This window comes from Oncorhynchus masou, chromosome 32, assembly GCF_036934945.1.
Source record: "Oncorhynchus masou masou isolate Uvic2021 chromosome 32, UVic_Omas_1.1, whole genome shotgun sequence".
NCBI lineage: Eukaryota > Metazoa > Chordata > Actinopteri > Salmoniformes > Salmonidae > Oncorhynchus > Oncorhynchus masou.
The window spans coordinates 24119296-24138431 of record NC_088243.1 but is presented as its reverse complement, the minus strand read 5'-3'; positions in this window follow the sequence as shown (position 1 = coordinate 24138431).

The following is a 19136-nucleotide window of genomic DNA, read 5'->3' as shown; positions in this document are numbered from 1 at the left end:
GTTGTCAGTGATCAGGCCTACCACTGTTGTGTTGTCAGCAAACTCAATGATGGTGTTGGAGTCGTGCCTGGCCATGCAGTCGTGAGTGAACAGGGAGTACAGGAGGGGACTGAGCACCAACCCCTGGGGAGCTCCAGTGTTGAGGATCAGTGTGGCAGATGTGTCGTTACCTACCCTCACCACCTGGGGGTGGCCTGTCAGGAAGTCCAGGATCCAGGTGCAGAGGGAGGTGTTTAGTCCCAGGGTCCTTAGCTTGGTGATGAGCTTTGAGGGTATTATGGTGTTGAAAGCTGAGCTGTAGTCAATGAACAGCATTCTCACATAGGTGTTCCTTTTGTCCAGGTGGGAAAGGGCAGTGTGGAGTGCAATAGAGATTGCATCATCTGTGGATCTGTTTGGGCGGTATGCAAATTGGAGTGGGTCTAGGGTTCCTGGGATAATGGTGTTGATATGAGCCATTACCAGCCTTTCAAAGCACTTCATGGCTACGAACGTGAGTGCTACGGGTCTGTAGTCATTGAGGCAGGTTGCCTTTGTGTTCTTGGGCACAGGGACTATGGTGGTCTGCTTGAAGCATGTTGGTATTACAGACTCAATCAGGGACATGTTGAAAATGTCAGTGAAGACACCTGCCAGTTGGTCAGCACATGCCCAGAGCACAGGCCGCCCAACAACCTGCCCGCTTGACCCTATCCCCTCCTCTCTTCTCCAGACCATTTCCGGAGACCTTCTCCCTTACCTCACCTCGCTCATCAACTCATCCCTGACCGCTGGCTACGTCCCTTCCGTCTTCAAGAGAGCGAGAGTTGCACCCCTTCTGAAAAAACCTACACTCGATCCCTCCGATGTCAACAACTACAGACCAGTATCCCTTCTTTCTTTTCTCTCCAAAACTCTTGAACGTGCCGTCCTTGGCCAGCTCTCCCGCTATCTCTCTCAGAATGACCTTCTTGATCCAAATCAGTCAGGTTTCAAGACTAGTCATTCAACTGAGACTGCTCTTCTCTGTATCACGGAGGCGCTCCGCACTGCTAAAGCTAACTCTCTCTCCTCTGCTCTCATCCTTCTAGACCTATCGGCTGCCTTCGACACTGTGAACCATCAGATCCTCCTCTCCACCCTCTCCGAGTTGGGCATCTCCGGCGCGGCCCACGCTTGGATTGCGTCCTACCTGACAGGTCGCTCCTACCAGGTGGCGTGGCGAGAATCTGTCTCCTCGCCACGCGCTCTCACCACTGGTGTCCCCCAGGGCTCTGTTCTAGGCCCTCTCCTATTCTCGCTATACACCAAGTCACTTGGCTCTGTCATAACCTCACATGGTCTCTCCTATCATTGCTATGCAGACGACACACAATTAATCTGCTCCTTTCCCCCTTCTGATGACCAGGTGGCGAATCGCATCTCTGCATGTCTGGCAGACATATCAGTGTGGATGACGGATCACCACCTCAAGCTGAACCTCGGCAAGACGGAGCTGCTCTTCCTCCCGGGGAAGGACTGCCCGTTCCATGATCTCGCCATCACGGTTGACAACTCCATTGTTTCCTCCTCCCAGAGCGCTAAGAACCTTGGCGTGATCCTGGACAACACCCTGTCGTTCTCAACTAACATCAAGGCGGTGGCCCGTTCCTGTAGGTTCATGCTCTACAATATCCGCAGAGTACGCCCCTGCCTCACACAGGAAGCGGCGCAGGTCCTAATCCAGGCACTTGTCATCTCCCGTCTGGATTACTGCAACTCGCTGTTGGCTGGGCTCCCTGCCTGTGCCATCAAACCCCTACAACTCATCCAGAACGCCGCAGCCCGTCTGGTGTTCAACCTTCCCAAGTTCTCTCACGTCACCCCGCTCCTCCGCTCTCTCCACTGGCTTCCAGTTGAAGCTCGCATCCGCTACAAGACCATGGTGCTTGCCTACGGAGCTGTGAGGGGAACAGCACCGCAGTACCTCCAGGCTCTGATCAGGCCCTACACCCAAACAAGGGCACTGCGTTCATCCACCTCTGGCCTGCTCGCCTCCCTACCACTGAGGAAGTACAGTTCCCGCTCAGCCCAGTCAAAACTGTTCGCTGCTCTGGCCCCCCAATGGTGGAACAAACTCCCTCACGACGCCAGGACAGCGGAGTCAATCACCACCTTCCGGAGACACCTGAAACCCCACCTCTTCAAGGAATACCTAGGATAGGATAAGTAATCCTTCTCACCCCCCCCCCCCTTAATGATTTAGATGCACTATTGTAAAGTGGCTGTTCCACTGGATGTCAGAAGGTGAATTCACCAATTTGTAAGTCGCTCTGGATAAGAGCGTCTGCTAAATGACTTAAATGTAAATGTAAATGTAATCCAGCTGGCCCCGCAGCCTGTATGTTGACTTTTTTAAAGGTCTTACTCACGTCAGCTATGGAGAGCGTGATCACACAGTCGTCGGGAACAGCTGATGCTCTCATGCATGCCTCAGTGTTGCTTGCCTCGAAGCGAGCATAGAAGTGATTTAGCTCGTCTGGTATGCTCGTGTCACTGAGCAGCTCGCAGCTGTGCTTCCCTTTGTAGTCTGTAATAGTTTGCCAGCCCTGCCACATCCGACGAGCGTCGGAGCCGGTGTAGTATGATTAAATCTTAGCCCTGTATTGACGCTTTGCCTGTTTGATGGTTCGTAGTAGGGCATAGCGAGATTTCTTGTAAGTTTCAGGTTAGAGTCCCGCACCTTTTTTTTTTACCTTTATTTTACTAGGTTAAGAACAAATTCTTATTTTCAATGACGGCCTAGGAACAGTGGGTTAACTGGCTGTTCAGGGGCAGAATGACAGATTTTGTACCTTGTCAGCTCGGGGATTTGAACTTGCAACCTTTTGGTTACTAGGCCAATGCTCTAACCACTAGGCTACACTGCCGCCCCACCTTGAAAGTGGCATCTCTACCCTGCTCAGTGCGAATGTTGCCTGTAATCCATGGCTTTTGGTTGGGGTATATATGTTCAGTCACTGTGGGGACGATAAAGCCAATGACTGATGTGGTGTTTTCCTCAATGTCATCGGAAGAATCGCGGAACATGTTTCAGTCTGTGATAGCAAAGCAGTCCTGTAGGTTAGCATTTGGCTGCATTTTGACAGGAGGCCCAATTCTGATATTTTTTTAACTAATTGACCAATCAGATCAGCTCTGAGAAAGATTGGATGTGAGAAGATCTAATGTGATTGATCAAAGGACAAATTTTTTTTTAAATACATTAGAATTGGGCTGCCTGTCTAAATGCAGGCTATGTGGTTGTCTAAGCCTCCGTATTTGAATCTATTTATTGCACGTATAGAGTGTGCTATGACTGATGATCTTAACAACTGGTCCATTGTCAGTTTCTTCTGTTTACCCAGTAACTGTCTGCCGTTCTGTACGTTGTCACACCACCCTACCCCGACCTCAAGACTGCCTGCCATTCTGTAACTTATGGACTCTGATCTGGATTACTGACCTATGCCTGTCCTTGACCTGTTCTAGTAATAACTTTGGTTACTTTGACACTGTCTGCATCTGGGTCTTCTCCTGAAACGTGATACAGGTGGTGTCACGCCCTGATCTGTTTCACCTGTTCCTGTGATTGTCTCCACCCCCTCCAGGTGTCGCTTATTTTCCCCAGTGTATTTATCCCTATGTGTCTTGTCTCTTAGTGCCAGTTCGTCTTGTATGTTAGTCAAGTCAACCAGCTTGTTTTTTCCGTACTCCTTTTACTATTTTCCTTTTTCTAGTCCTCCCGGTTTTGACCCTTGCCTGTTTCTGGACTCTGTACCCGGCTGCCTGACGAATTTGCCTGCCTTGACCACGAGCCTGTCTGCCACTCTGCACCTCCTGGACTCTGATCTGGTTTTGACCTTTTTGCCTGTCCACGACCATTCTCTTACCTTCCCCTTTGGATTATTAAACATTGTAAGACTGCCATCTGCCTCCTGTGTCTGCATCTGGGTCTCACCTTGTGTCTTAATAGGTGGCAGTAAATTGCCAACATTGGCTTTATACCTGTTCAAAGAACACACTCCACGTGGCAGTATGCACCATTTCAGTTTGTTTGCCAACTCATAGAAGTAGTAGTAGAAGAAAATTGACTACTACAAAATGGAGTTGGCCTTAATGGCACTGTCCATGCTCTCACAGATGCCATTGTCGTGACGCAACTATCATTAATGTGATGACTGCTATTTTTACCTACTTTGTTTAATTATTACTCAATTAAATTAGTCATGTAACAATGAACTCATTAGGAATTTGGGGCACCACAGGAAAAGTTTGTCTTAACAAGTTACCTTGTTCATCATAACATACACTAATTAAGCATTTCCTCATATCAGTCTCATTCTGAACATCGTAGACCTCGTAAATCTGCACAATTCCGGGTCTGTCTGATCATTCCGTTCCACACAAATTGATTTGATTATGTATTTACTAACAAGCTAAATGATAACATAAGATATATATATATATATATATATATATATATATATATATATATATATACACACACACACACACGCACACGCGCACACACACACACATATAGGGGGCGCTCTTTACATTTTTGGATAAAAAACGTTCCTGTTTTAAACAAGATATTTTGTCACGAAAAGATGCTCGACTATGCATATAATTGACAGCTTTGGAAAGAAAACACTCTGACGTTTCCAAAACTGCAAAGATATTATCTGTGAGTGCCACAGAACCGATGCTACAGGCGAAACCAAGATGAAATTTCAAACAGGAAATGGCCCAGATTTTGAGGGAGCTTTGTTCCAATGTCTCCTTATATGGCTGTGAATGCACCAGGAATGAGCCTACACTTTTTGTCGTTTCCCCAAGGTGTCTGCAGCATTGTGACGTATTTGTAGGCATATCATTGGAAAATTGACCATAAGAGACTACATTTGCCAGGTGCCCGCTTGGTGTCCTATTGCGTCATCTCCAGCTGCGTGCATTTTTCCATTTGCTTCAGAGGAGAAACCCAACTGCCACAAATGATTTATCATCAAATAGATATGTGAAAAACACCTTGAGGATTGATTCTAAACAACGTTTGCCATGTTTCTGTCGATATTATGGAGTTAATTTGTAAAAAAGTTTGGCGTTGTAATGACTGAATATTCTTTTTTCTTTTTCTTAGCCAAACGTGATGAACAAAACGGAGCGATTTCTCCTACACAAATAATATTTTGGGAAAAACTGAACATTTGCTATCTAACTGAGAGTATCCTCATTGAAAACATCCGAAGTTCTTCAAAGGTAAATTATTTTATTTGAATGCTTTTCTTGTTTTTGTGAAAATGTTGCCTGCTGAATGCTAGGCTTAATGCTATGCTAGCTATCAATACTCTTACACAAATGCTTGTGTAGCTATGGTTGAAAAGCATATTTTGAAAATCTGAGATGACAGTGTTGCTAACAAAAGGCTAAGCTTGTGAGTGAATATATTTCTTTCATTTCATTTGCGATTTTCATGAATAGTTAACGTTGCGTTATGGTAATGAGCTTGAGGCTATGATTACGCTCCCGGATACAGGATTGCACTGACGCAAGAAGTTAAAGAGAGAGAAAGAGAGTGAGAGAGAAAGACACTTGGATACATTTGTAAACTAAACTGGACGGATGCTCTATAGGCTGGGTCAACCCCAACACCACCTCCATCAACCTACATGTGTCAGGGAACCACAGCGAGAAATCCAATTCCTGCTTATTAACTTCTTAGGGTATAGGGGGCAGCATATTCACTTTTGGATAAATAGCGTGCCCAATTTCAACTTCCTGCTACTCATGCCCAGAATATAAGATATACATATCATTAGTAAACTTGAATAGAAAACACTCTGAAGTTTCTAAAACTGTTTGAATCATGTCTGTGAGTATAACACAACTTATGTAGCAGGCAAAACCCAGAGGACTAACCGTTCAGAATCTTTATTTTTGTTCTGTCTGTTCACTGAGTTCTCATTGGCAAACGATGCCACTGGATGCCACCAGTCTTTGGAATTTGGTTGAGGTTATTCATTTGTGCAATGAAAAGTAGGGCCAACTAGGAACTGCGTAACACTGTTGAGAGTTGCGCAAGACTTGAAAAGTAGCGTTAGTTTCTTCTCGTCCTCTATTGAAAACAGATACACCCGTCTTCAATTTGATCAATTATTAACGTTTAAAAAGACCTAAAGTTGTATTACACAAGTAGTTTGAAATATTTTGGCAAAGTTTATAGGCAACTTTTGAAATATTTTGTAGTGACGTTGCACATTTTGGAAGCTGTTTTTTTCTGGATCAAACGGGCCAAATAAATTGACATTTTGGATATATATGGACAGAATTAATCGAACAAAAGGACCAATTGGGATGTTTATGGGACATATTGGAGTGCCAACAAAAGAAGCTCGTCAAAGGTAAGGCATGATTTATATTTTATTTCTGCGTTTAGTGTAGTGCCTGCAGGGTTGAAATATGCTACCCTCTTTGTTTACTATTGTGCTATCATCAGATAATAGCTTCTTATGCTTTCGCCGAAAAGCCTTTTTAAAATCTGACACGTTGGCTGGATTCACAACGAGTGTAGCTTTAATTGAGTATCTTACATGTGTGATTTAATGAAAGTTTGATTTTTAAATCAATTTATTTGAATTTGCCGCACTGCATTTTTCCTGGTTTTTGGCCAAGTGGAACGCAAGCATCCCATATACCATAAGAAGTTAAGTCTCCTCAGGTTCTCGTGGTATTGGGATTGTCATGGCTCCAGCGATACAATCCCCTTATTGACTGGTCTGCTGATGCCATCATGGGCTGAAGCCCGTTCTACCACGCTCGTTGCCTGAAGTCAAAGCAGCCTGCCCCGGGACGTCTTACTGGGGGCTCAGAAGTTGCCCCGGACTCCAGAGGACGTTGCCAGACAACATAAAGTATGTAAAATTGATATACACAGTGTAAAAGCTCTTCAAGTTACAATGTTTCTGTTATAACATCTTTATAACTATTTTAATGACTATTCCATCTCTCATCATTCCCAACATTCGAATATTGTCACAGTGTCAGTTGCTTGATGCTGTGGAGTCAATCGGCTGCAAATGGAGTCAATCGGCTGCATTACAATTTACGACAGTCGCTAGATGTCATAAATCTCACCCATCAATCCCCCCCCCTCTACGGGAGAGAGAGCTCTGTAGAGCTGATCCACCGTAACCTGATCCTCGGATCCTCACAGGAGAGTCATGACACCGTACATACATTTCCCAACCAGAAGCCATGGATTACAGGCAACATCTGCACCAAGCTAAAGGCTAGAGCTTCCATTTTCATGGAGTGGGACACTAATCCGGACGCTTATAAGAAATCGCTCTATGCCCTCAGGTGAACCATTAAACAGGCAAGGCGTCAATACAGGACTAAGATTGAATCCTACTACATCGGCTCTGATGCTCGTCAGATGTGCCAGGGCTTGAAAACTATTACAGACTACAAAGGCTACGGAGAGCTGCCCAGTGACTCGAGCCTACCAGATGAGCTAAATGCCTTTTATGCTCGCTTTGAGGCAGGAAACACTGAAGCATGCATGAGAGCACCAGCTGTTCCGGATGACTGTGTGACCACGCTCTCCATAGCCAATGTGATCAAGACCTTTGAACAGGTCAACATTCACAAAGCCCTGGATTCAGACGGATTACCAGGACTTGTACTCAAAGCATACGCGGACCAACTGGCAAGTACCACTGACACTGACTCTCCCTGGCTGAGTCTGTAATACCTACACGTTTCAAACAGACCCTGTGCCCAATATAGCGAAAGTAACCTGCCTAATTGATTACGGCCCTGTAGCACTCACGTCGGTAGCAATGAAGTGCTTTGAAAGGCTGGGCATGGCTCACATGAACACTATCATGCCAGAAACCCTAGACCCACTCCAATTTGCATACCACCCCAACAGATCCACAAATGATGCAATCTCAATCAAACTGGCCTTTCCCACCTGGACCAAAGGAATACCTATGTGAGAATGCGGTTCATTGACTACAGCTCAGTGTTCAACACCATAGTGCCCACAAAGCTCACCACTAAGCTAAGGACCCTGGGACTAAACACCCTCCTCTGCAACTGGATCCTGGACTTCATGGCCAGGCACGACTCCATGACTCCAACACTATCATTAAGTTTGCTGACGACACAACAGTGGTAGGCCTGATCACCGGCAACAATGAGACAGCCTATAGGGAGGAGGTCAGAGAAACAGCAGTGTGGTGCCAGGACAACAACCTTTCGCTCAATGTGAACAAGACAAAAGAGCAGATTGTGAACTATAGGGAAAGGAGGGCCAAACAGGCCCCAATTAACTGATGTGAAGTGGGTCGAGCGTTTCATGTTCCTTGGTGTCCACATCGCCAATAAACTATCATGGTCCAAATACACCAAGACAGTTGTGTAGAGGGCACGACAACACTTTTTGACCCCTCAGGAGACTGAAAAGATTTGGCATGGGTCCCCAGATCCTCAAAACGTCCTAAAGGAACAAACATCCGGTATTCTGGGGTGATGGGAGAAGAATGCGCAGGGATGTAACTTGAGATCCAGGGCAGAATGATGGGACAGGACAGCTCCCACTCCGAGATCCGAAGCATCGGCCTCCACCACGAACTGGTGGGACGGGTCAGGATGAACCAAGATGGGAGCTGTGGTGAAACAGTGTTTGAGATTCCAGAACTCCCGGTCAGCAGCTGGGGACCACATGAACGGAACCTTGGGAGAGGTGAGTGCAGACAGGGCAGAAGCCAGGGTGCTGTAACCCCGGATAAAACGTTGATAAAAGTTGGCAAATCCCATGAAACGTTGCAGTTGCACTCTGGACATAGGCCGGGGCCAATCCCCCACCGCTCTCACCTTCCCGGGATCCATCTGTACACTCCCTGCAGCAATGATGTAATCCAGGAAGGGGATGGTGGAGAAATGGAATTTGCACTTTTCTGCTTTCACAAAAAGCTGGTTCTCCAGGAGGTGTTGGAGAACCTGTCAGACGTGGCGCACATGTTCTTGCGCGGAGCGGTAGAGAAATGAGAATGTCGTTGAGGTAGATGAAGATGAACCGGTTCAACATCTTGCGGAGAACATCATTCACCAGAGCCTGGAACACAGCAGGGGCATTGGTAAGGCCAAATGGCATGACCACATACTCGCTGTGACAGCTGGCCGTGTTGAATAAGGTCTTCCACTCGTCCCCTTCCCGTCTCCACACCAGGTGGTAGGTGTTCCGTAAGTCCAGCTTGGAGAACACACTGGCCCTCTGGAGCTGCTCGAAGGCAGAGGAGATGAGTGGTAGCGGGTAGAGGTTCTTCTGGAAGATGTCCCGGGGCAGGCTGTGCTGACTTCAGGTAATGAGCGTGGTAGAACGGGCTCCAGCCCATGATGGCAATTGAATCGTTTCGCTGTGGTTTCCTGACAAACATAGGCTGATGGGGATGGTATTGTTTGTGGACCGGCCTATAGAGCACCCGTCCAGCGCACTAACTTTCATGGGAATGGAGAGAGGCTGAGCGGGTGTGCCCTGCTCGGACGCACGTGAGGCGTCTATAAAGCTCTCATCGGCCCCAGAGTTGATGAGTACCCAAAGAGATTTCAACTGGTTCCCCCACAGCAAGATGGCATGAAAAGGGGTGCGAGTAAGGGGAGAGGAAAAGTTATCCGTCTGGCCCACCAGAGTACTCACTCCTATCGGTGGGTGAGCTTGGTATTTTAATGAACAAGTGGCCACGAAATGACCAGTAGTCCCGCAATACAGATAATACAGTGAATCCTGTATAGCTGTTTGGCTGGGGACAACTTAGCTCTGTCTAGTTGCATCAGCTCAGGAAGAGGTGAATTGGCATACTTCGGAGACTCTCGGGGGAAGTCGGGTAGCCTCGGGTTCTCTCGGCAATGGAGCCGTCGGGGAATTCCAGGATGTCTCGGAGGCGAGGTGGAAACCTCCTCTCCTTCCTTCGCTCCAGTAGTCACGCACAGGATCCGAATGGTCAAGGCGATGAGTGAGTTGAGATCCGTCAGAAGTTCCCGGGCTGCAAGCTTGTCCTTTACTTCCTCCCATACTCCGTGCAGGAATATGTCGAACAGCGCATCTGTGTTCCAGGCCCTCTCAGCTGCCACGGTGTGGAAATCCACCGCATAGTCTGCCACACTGTGGGCGGTCTTGCCGAAGCTGGAGTAACTTCCGGGCAGCCTCTCTCCCAGACACTGGAGCATCGAAAACTTTCTTCTCCTCCGCCACAAACTCATCCAGAATGAAGCATTGTTATTCCCATACTGCCATAGTCCAGGCGGGAGCCCTCCTGGACATCCGCGTGATGAGGTACGCTATTTTAGAGTGGTCCGAGGGGAAGGAGGAGGGCTGCAGCTCGATGATGAGGGAACACTCAGCGAGAAATGCCCGACAGGTGCCCAACTCTCCATCGAAGCATTCCAGGGGAGGTAAGCGGGTTCCTGGGAAATCGGGGTTGCTGGGGAGGTGGTGCTGCTAACAGCCGGGTTACTGAGGGGCTGGGATGTTACCATCATGGAAGGCTGCCTAACAGACAACCCGCGGCATTGCTCTAGCAATGTGTTCAACGCTCCGTCAAGGCGTTCAGCCAAGGTCTGGGACCTTCCATAAGACCACGAAGAAACTCCTTGTGCCATCCAATGGTGACTCCTTGTGAGAACAAGGCGTTGAGGAGCTGGTCTGAGTCTGCTGGCTCAGTCAGTGCCTGTTTGTACTATAACGTTTCAGGGGAAGACCCAGATGCAGACAGTGTCAGAGTAACAAAAGTTTATTACTAGAACATGGGGCAGCCGAAACGACAGGTCAAGGTTAGTAATCCAGATTAGAGTCCATAAAATACAGAATGCCAGGCAATCTCGGGGTCAGGGCAGGCAGAAGTCAATAATCCAGGGTGGTGTGATAAGATACAAAATGGCAGGCAGGCTCAGGGTCCGGGCAGGCAGAATGGTCAAAACCGGGAAAACTAGAAAACAGGAACTAGAAAAAGAGAGGAGCAAGGGGTAAAACACTGGTAGGCTCGACAAGTAAACAATAACTGGCAACAGACAAACAGAGAACACAGTTATAAATACACTGGGGATAATGGGGAAGATGAGCGACACCTGGAGGGGGATGGAGACAAGCACAAAGACAGCTGAAACAGATCAGGGTGTGGCAACCTGTAGTTATGGAATGTTTGCTCATAAGTATAATTAATTGTCTGGTCCATCCTAATGACTTGGATACAATTACAGTGAGCTCCAAAACTATTGGGACAGTGACACATTTTTTGTTGTTTTGGCTTTACACAAATATCATACTCCCCCAAAATGTTGAGGTTAGCTTGTCTTTGGGGTATTTATTTATGTTTATTTATTTTTATTCAATCTTTATTTAACCAAGCAAGCCAGTTAAGAACAAATTCTTATTTACAATAATGGGCAGGATTAGGAAAAAGGCCTCCCGCGGGGATGGGCTGGGATTTAACAAAAATATATATAGGACAAAACCCACATCACGACAAGAGAGACACCACAGCACTACATAAAGAGAGACATAAGACAATAACATAGCATGGCATCAACACATGACAAATCTGATGGCCGAATGGTAAAGAACATCTATTCGCTCGAGAGCACCCTTACCTGCCAATTTATAAATTAGTCTCTGTAGTATAGCATGGGTAGGATGGTCATCTGAATCAGGGTTAGATTGGCAGTTGGGGTGAAAGAGGAGCAATAGAGGAAACCAGGTCTAGATTTAACCTTAGCCTGCATATTTGATATGTGCTGACAGAAGGACAGTGTACCATCTAGCCATACTCCTAAGTACTTGTATGAGGTGACTAAATCAAGCTCTAAACCCTCCGAGCTAGTAATCACACCGGTGGGGAGAGGGGCATTCTTCTTACCAAACCACGTCACCTTTGTTTTGGAGATGTTCAAAACAAGGTTAAGGGCAGAGAAAACATGTTGGACACTAAGTAAGCTTTGTTGTAGAGCGTTTTAACACAAAATCCGGGGAGGGGCCAGCTGAGTATAAGACTATATCATCTGCATATAAATGGATGAGAGAGCTTCCTACTACCTGAGCTATGTTGTTGATGTAAATTGAGAAGAGCGTGGGGCCTAGGATCGAGCCTTGGGGTACTCCCTTGGTGACAGGCAGTGGCTGAGACAGCAGATGATCTGACTTTATTTAGCAAACCAGCTCAAAGACCCCTCAGAGACACCAAAACTCCTTAGCTGGCCCACAAGAATGGAATGGTCTACAGTATCAAAAGCTTTGGCCATGTCAATAAAAATAACAGCAGAACATTGCTTAGAATCAAGGGCAATGATGACATCATTGACAACCTTTAAGGTTGCAATGACATATCCATAACCTGAGCGGAAAACCAGATTGCATACCAGAGAGAATATTATAGACATTAGGAAAGCCAGGATATTGACAAGCTTTTCAAACACTTTTGATAAACAGGTTAAAATAGAAATTTGCCTATAACAGTTAGGATCAGCTTGATCTCCCTCTTTAAATAAAGGACGCGCCGTGGCTGCCTTTCAAGCAATGGGAACCTCCCCAGACAAGAGAAACAGGTTAAAAAGTTCAGAGATAGGCTTGGTGATGATAGGGGCTGCAATCTTAAAGAAGAAATGGTCTAAACCATTTGACCCAGATGTTTTTTGGGGGTCAAGTTTAAGGAGCTCCTTTAGCACCTCGGACTCAGTGACTGCGGACTCAGTGACTGCATAGAGAAACTTTGTAGTTAGGCAGGGGAAAAAGAGGAAAACGCATCGGGGCTAGTCGCATTAGAAGGGATGGGAGATGAGAAAATGTTGGAAGGGCAAGGAGTCAAATAGGAATTCTGACTTAATGAAGTGATGATTATTAAAGAGCTCAGTCATGTGCTGTCAGGACAACCACATCATCAACATTAAGGGACATGGGCAGCTGTGAGGAGGAGGGTTTATTCTCCAGGTCTTTAACCGTTTCCCAGAACTTCATTGGGTTTGACCCACAGAGAGAGAACTGCTCCTTAACCTGTTAAATCTATGGGGCGCTATTTCATTTTTGGATAAAAAGACGTGCCCGTTTTAAGCGCAATATTTTGTCACAAAAAGATGCTCGACTATGCATATAATTGATAGCTTTGGAAAGAAAACACTCTGACGTTTCCAGAACTGCAAAGATATTGTCTGTGAGTGCCCCAGAACAGAAGCTACAGGCAAAACCAAGATGAAACTGCAACCAGGAAATGAGCAGGATTTTTGAGGCTCTGTTTTTCATTGTCTCCTTATATGGCTGTGAATGCGTCAGGAATGAGCCTGCCCTATCTATCGTTTCCCCAAGGTGTCTGCAGCATTGTGACGTATTTGTAGGCATATCATTGGAAGATTGACCATAAGAGACTACATTTGCCAGGTGTCCGCCCGGTGTCCTCCATCGAAATTGGTGCGTCATCTTCAACTGCACGTCTTTTTCCAAGCAATTCACCGGAGAAAGGAGACTACCACGAACATACATCTATGAAGAGATATGTGAAAAACACATTGAGGATTGATTCTAAACAGCGTTTGCCGTGTTTCAGTCGATATTATGGAGTTAATTTGGAAAACAGTTCGCCGTTTTGATGACTGAATTTTCGTTTTTTTTTGGTACCCAAACGTGATGTACAAAACGGAGTGATTTCTCCTACACAAAGAATCTTTCGGGAAAAACTGAAGATTTGCTATGTAACTGAGAGTCTCCTCATTGAAAACATCCGAAGTTCTTCAAAGGTAAATGATTTTATTTGAATCCTTTTCTGGTTTTTGTGCAAATGTTGCCTGCTAAATGCTATGCTAAATGCTACGCTAGCTATCACAAATGCTTGTTTTGCTATGGTTCAAAAGCATATTTTGAAAATCTGAGATGACAGTGTTGTTAAGAAAAGGCTAAGCTTGAGAGCTAGCACATTCATTTCATTTCATTTGCGATTTTCATAAATGGTTAACGTTACGTTATGCTAATGAGCTTGAGGCTATAACTGGATACAGGTTTTTTTCATAGCCAAACGTGAACAAAACTGAGCGATTTGTCCTACACAAATAATATGTTTTTGAAAAACTGAACATTTGCTATCTAACTGAGAGTCTCCTCATTGAAAACATCTGAAGTTCTTCAAAGGTAAATTATTTTATTTGAATGATTTTCTTGTTTTTGTGAAAATGTTGCTGGCTGAATTCTAGGCTTATAGCTATGCTAGCTATCAACACTCTTACACAAATGCTTGTTTAGCTGTGGTTGAAAAGCATATTTTGAAAATCTGAGATGACAGTGTTGTTAACAAAAGTCTAAGCTTGAGAGCAAATATATTTATTTCATTTAATTTGCGATTTTCATGAATAGTTAACGTTGCATTATGCCAATGAGCTTGAGGCTATAAATAGAATCCCGGATCCGGGATTGCTCGACGCAAGAAGTTAAAGTAACTAACTTTAGTCTTCAGGATAGCCTGAGTGCAAGCTGATTCTATACGAATTTACAGTGGCCGGGTCATGAAGGAAGGCTTGCTCATTAAAAATGTTTTGCAAGTGTCTATGACAAATCAGGACAGGTCATTTCACTGAGCAGCCATTACGAACACAGGCTGTAAAACAGTGATCACCAAGGTCATTACAGAAAGCACTGATACCTATCAGGATTATTGTGAGGATAACATCAAAGAGAGAAGCCTTTTCTGTGTTTGGCTTCATACTTTATGGGATTGGTAATAATCTGAGAAAGATTTAGGGAGTCCCATTACTTTAGGACTTGGTCAGGTAGTTTAACCTCTTGAAACTCTGGGGGCGCAATTTCATTTTTGGATGAAAAACGTTCCCGTTTTAAACAATATATTTTGTCACAAAAAGATGCTCGACTATGTACATAATTGATAGATTTGGAAAGAAAACACTCAGAATTTTCCAGAACTGCAAAGATATTGTCTGTGTGTGCCGTAGAACAGGAGCTACAGGCAAAACCAAGATGAAACGGCAACCAGGAAATGAGCAGGATTTTTGAGGCTCTGTTTTCCATTGTCTCCTTATATGGCTGTGAATGCGACAGGAATGAGCCTGCCCTATCTATCGTTTCCCCAAAGTGTCTGCAGCATTGTGACGTATTTGTAGGCATATCATTGGAAGATTGACCATAAGAGACTCCATTTTCCAGGTGTCCGCCCGGTGTCCTCCGTCGAAATTGGTGCGTCATTTTCAGCTGCTGGTATTTTTCCATGGGATTCTGAGGGGAAAGCAGGCTTCCACGAACGGCATATCAACGAAGAGATATGTGAAAAAACACCTTGAGGATTGATTCTAAACAACGTTTGCCATGTTTCGGTCGATATTATGGAGTTAATTCGGAAAAAGTTTGACGTTTTGGTGACTGAATTTTCGGTTCGTTTCGGTAGCCAAATGTGATGTACAAAACGGAGCGATTTCTCCTACACAAAGATTCTTTCAGGAAAAACTGAACATTTGCTATGTAACTGAGAGTCTCCTCATTGAAAACATCCGAAGCTCTTCAAAGGTAAATTATTTTATTTATTTGGTTATCTGGTTTCTGGTACATTTTAGGTAAGAATCTTCTAGTGTTAACTTGCAGAAAACCCAGGCTTTTACAAGAGCAGAAATCAGTGAAGCAGAGCACAAGTCAGAATTGGGTCTAGCAACAGTAAATAGGCCAGGGTGTACATAAACATTTCCAGATATCATCAGCAGTAATACAATCAGGGCATGGTAGAGGACAGGGAAAGCTCTACAGTGTTGATGGCAGCAAGATCATATTGTACAGCATTTTCATTAGGTAACATGAATACAAAGCCGGCGAGAGGTGATTAGAATAGAGAGTCCCGAGAGTGGGAATGAACATAGACTGTCCCACAGTTGGGTAAACAAGCAAGTTCATAGTCAATAAAGCACGCAGTCATGAGTCATGAGGCAAATTGCATAAAGCACAAGAATAAAATATAATGACTTGGGGCTAGCCATTGTAAGTTCAGAGTCACTCGTCCCAACAGTGCGTGTGTGCTAGAGGTGAGCGAATGCTCGGGAGAGAGGGGGGAGTGTTGTGGGGGTACCTGTACCAGACAGGGAGAGACTGGCCAGGGCAGACAGTGAACAGATCGCCAGGTGGAAACTAATCTGCAGTACAGCAGGCAACGGGAGTAGGTGTCACACCCACTTGGGAGAAGCTTTTTTCGGGAGGCAGATACCTTGTAGAAAATCCCAGCTAGCTAGCTAACGTAGCTAGCAAGTGTCTGTCCACTGTTTATTCCACGTGCGAAATGTCGTTAGCTAGCTATATCTCTTCAGTGTCGGCAAGTGGTCCTTTACGACGTCCAAACAAAGTTGTCCTGTGGCTGTTGTATTTTTGAGATTGCAAGGAGGATATCTTTTGATGTGATCAAAGGAACAATATTGTTTTTTATTGAGGTAATTTACAATTGAAGTGTCTTGGCTGCATGTCAGTTCAAAATAGAGATGAATCCAGGGGGTACTGTATTGTAATGACCTCTGCACAGATGGAACAGGCTTCAAAGGCCACTGCATTTGGGTGGAGGAGGCTGTGAAACTCTCCTGCCATTGTTGGGCTCAAGGGCTTTGACACCTCTCACTTCACACCTCAGTGCTAATTGAAATTGCAGCCAGATCTGTTCTGTCCTAGCAAGCTTGGTAGCCTTAACTTAGCATTCAGTCCTTATAAAGTAAAATATATCATTGTAATTTGTTTTTCTTCTTGGCTTTAAAAGTAGCTTCAGACTAAACATTACTCACTCAGTTCCTGGTTGGATGGTGTTTTCAGGTTTCTTGTGCTTCTTTTGCTGGTCGTTGATTTGCCAGTGCATTTGCTCTATGGACTTTGTAAATAAGAATCTTTGGTAGAAGGAATCCTTCCAGGAAATTGTGTCCAATTTCAGGTTTTGGGTTTAGAGTTTTGATTTGGAGTTTTGGTATGATATTTGTGCTTTTGTAACTTTCTCACTCATCATTATTCAGGATTCATTCAGGATTATACATAATATTGGTAGCATCCACATTAATTTAGAAGTATTTAAAAACATATTTTATTCTTATTTACAATTAAATTTACTCCAAAATGACACAATACATTATTTTAAGTTAATTCCTATTGTATCATTTCAAATCTAATGTGCTGGAGTACAGAGCCCAAAAAAGGTACTCCAACTCCTCTTAACCCCTCCCCAACAAACACCGCACTACAAACACTAATGTTTATGAGCAAGTAAGACTAATATGGATGGTAACTGTAATGAATGAACACACACACACACCCCTCCTCATCATATTTTTCTTTGTCAGCCTCCAGTTCTGCTGTACCAACACCTCTTATCCCAAGCTGCTTCTTCTCCCTGGACGCCGCAGGTGTGAAAAATAGGAAGCTCAAACCTCGCTGCGGGTGCCTCCTGGTTGCTGTGGGAATCTTTTAAACAGGGCAATGGTTGGTGCTGGGTTAATTGCCAAATTTGTTGAGTTGCTTCATGGGTTTCCCCTCCAGTACCTTGTTCCATCAGTGGGGAGCCTAAAACTCAGCAGGGAAGAGGAGGTGAGAAGAGAAGAGACGAGAAGGGAGAGATGGATAGATAGAAAGAGGGGAAAAATAGGACAACAAGAACCTTCTCTGAGTTCTCCAACCCATCACATGTATACGGGTTGGATCCAGAACACACCAGAGTTTCCCATGGTGTCCCTCTCAGCACGGCTCAAGCTGTTAGCAGCCTGTAAAAAAAGCCTTTTTATGACACTATATGTTATTTATTTATCACCCCTGAGTAAGAAACACAAGCAATTAACTGTAGCACACACAGTCTCCTGGCAGAGAGAGGGGCGAGCTGACAGATTTTAACCACAAGATGACTGCAACTGTGAGGCCTATTCCCCAGAGCAACTCTGCCAATTAGCATTCTCTCTTAATGATTGGCCGGAGGTAACCAAGAGTGATACCTGCTTTCCTTGACTCCGGCCCAACTTCCAAATACAGCTCAGTCTTTGGTATATTTTCAAGGAGATATCAAAATAGTGAAATGAGTCACGATTTAAGGCCCCTGAGAGTGGTGTTGATAATAAAACAACAAACCATTACAGAAGCCCATCTGCTGGCCTTACAGAGAAGTGAAGCCTGTTGACCCTTGTGTAACTCCACAGCGTTTCAGTGGTTTTAGGACACTTCCATCCATTGTGCTTTAGCTGTTGTTATTATTGCCTGCATCTGCTGAAAACCAAACAATGGCGGGTGGTTACCTTTCATCATGGTATGATGTGAATGGGTTTGGTAATGAGAAACCATACAACAGCTTCAAGGAGAGTGACATCATTTATTTTCTGTCTGATTGCCAGGGGTGAAGCGAACCACCTGGGGTGGGAGTCAGGGGTTTGGGGAATGGTTCAGTCCACTTTTGTTTACATGCCTGTGTTTTGTTTGGTTTTCAAGGCAATTTTTCGAGACGTGTGTTGCCTGACAGTCACTTCACAGTTATCGTGGTAGTTTAAGGGGTTCGCAGAAGAACGAGGTGTAAAATTGTCTGGAATGTTGGATTCACCCACAGACACATAATTTAGAACTGAAGTCACTGAGCGCTGATCCATCCTCAAACAACTGTCTTTCTCTAAACTCTAACAGATACTGTTCTGCCACCCCACACACAGACACAGACAGACACAGATTAATGTAGACACACAGACCCACACACACACACACACACACACACACACACACACACGCGCGCGCATGCATTGCTACTCACCGCTACCCTGCCCTCACTCTATTTCAGTCAGTAACATAGAGTACTAGAACCCATAGGTCTACCACATTTCCAGGTGTTTGCTGAGGACGGCGAGGTCTCTCAGCATAAATTTCACTGATATCACCTCCATCAGAGAGCCATAAAGCTGATTTATTATAAATACAGCTCTCCTGTGTTTACTGCACGCATTCTTGGGCCTGCAACATCTTTCAAAGTGAGCACTTGCAGGTGCTCCGACCCAGTCTCTGTGGGGCAGACTGGAATAGTAATGCATGAGAGGGGAAAGAGAGAGAGACAGAGAGGGGAACAGAAAGAGAGAGGAGATAACAAATGAAGGTGGTGAAT